Below are 1,818 nucleotides of genomic sequence, written 5' to 3' on the forward strand. Positions count from 1 at the left end.
CCAAAGTTACACAATCAATTATTTCAACTATGAATTTGCTTTCTCTTATAGTTAGAATTTGTATAAAGATTGGTTCAAAATAAAGGATATGTATAGAGGTCCCACCTCTTTTACTTCTCAGATGTGTAATATATGATCTCTGCCTACTCTCGGGAGCAATTTGCATCTTCAGGATGGAATAATGTATTTTAACAACGATTATAGGTAATTGATTCAAAAAGAATATCTGGGAAACACTGATTTAATATCTTGATACCCAAATATGATCCAGGCTAAGTGGATCTGCATAATCTTGGAGTTTGTTATGCATGAAGAATGTCAGCCCAGCCTATATCCTGACAGAATCTGAATTTTAAACCACTCTCCAAGTGGTTTTTGTGTACATTAACATTTGAGAAACCATATTCTCATCTTCTAACATCACTCTTAAATAATCAGTTGACCTGCTTTAGGACAACTATGGATAATGACCCTTGGTGGGCAGAAGACAGGAAGGATAGTGCTTTGCTAAATGTAGGCTACTCTAATCTACTGTTATATTTTTAAATTTGCTTATTATTTATAGGTCAATAGAAAAAAATGTAAAACTTCAACACAAGTATAAACAATGATTTTACTAGGGTTTAAAAATAACTCTCCTATTTGGAACTCAGATTACCATTTCATTGTAATAAAAACTTACTTTAAAGCAACATAGTCCACAGCAAATTTCATCCTGGTGAGTGAAGTAAGATAATGTTCCCTTCAAGCATGTCATTTAGGAGCTTGGTAGCCTGATGTTCTGTCATAATCTTTTCAATTCTTTCAAACTATGCAACTGGGATGCCCCTTTCAGCTGTAATGGTATGAAGTGCGGTCAAGTGGTTTGTTTCAACACTGTAGCTAGTTTTATGAATTCACTGAATTAGGAACCATCACAGCACATTTTCTAAAATCTTTGTTCACAAACAATTTGGGATTTAACAATTCCAATTTCATGCAGCTGTAGGTTTCACCATCTTCTCAGTAGGCTTTAAGCATTTATTGATTTACAAATTGCTTTTCAGCCCATCTCCAATAACCTTCTGAAGCCACATTCTGGGACTGGCATTTGCCATAATGATAGACCTATATTTAATGAAGAGTTTTTACCTTAAGTAGATCATTTTGTAACAGGATTCTGGGAGTTTTGCTTGTTAAAACATCTCTGAATTGTTTGTAATGATGACTTGTGAATCTGTCAATCCCCTGAGTATGATTACTGATGTCTCCATGTCTCTGAGGAAAAAAAATACTAAACTACTATTATTCTATTGAATTATTGTCTTTTTTTTACCTTTTTGCAGGTCTGGGGACTGATCCAAGGGTCTCCTTGATTGAACCTAGGGTTTCCTACATCTCTGGAAAATTTCCCATCACTTACCCCTAGTAAGTTGAACTGTACTTTTGATGGCTCCTATCAGAGAACAATAAAGGTATTGTTGAATTACATTAACATGTATAGGCAATATGTAATGCTTTATAATTAATAAATAATTTCAATTACCTAATCATATTTATGGTAGGGGCACAGTATTTCCCCTTTAGGACAAATGAGTAACTAAAACGACAAATTCAGAAAAAATCCCAGGATCACATAGGAAATAAACTGGAATTAGAACCCCATTGAGTCTTCAGATTCTCAGTCTGATTTTCTTTCCAGTAAACTACAATGACTTCAAAAAGGTTTGGATACTGACATTTTACCCAATTGGCCCCTAGCGTGAATCATTTGCTATCATTTAGCCTTCCTGCCATTTCATTGCCTTTCAGATGAAAAGCCAGCAGCCACATTTCTTT

At 34.5% G+C, this 1,818-nt stretch overlaps 1 non-coding gene across 1 annotated transcript; it reads left to right on the plus strand.

Annotated features, from left to right (window-relative positions):
- Nucleotides 1–1,195: 1,195 nt before the first annotated feature.
- LOC115071072 lies at nucleotides 1,196–1,265 on the plus strand. Its single transcript, XR_003850180.1, has one exon. It is a non-coding gene; the product is annotated as a small nucleolar RNA SNORD110 (small nucleolar RNA).
- Nucleotides 1,266–1,818: the final 553 nt, after the last annotated feature.

Source organism: Nannospalax galili, unplaced genomic scaffold, assembly GCF_000622305.1.
Source record: "Nannospalax galili isolate Female #2095 unplaced genomic scaffold, S.galili_v1.0 scaffold198, whole genome shotgun sequence".
Lineage (NCBI taxonomy): Eukaryota > Metazoa > Chordata > Mammalia > Rodentia > Spalacidae > Nannospalax > Nannospalax galili.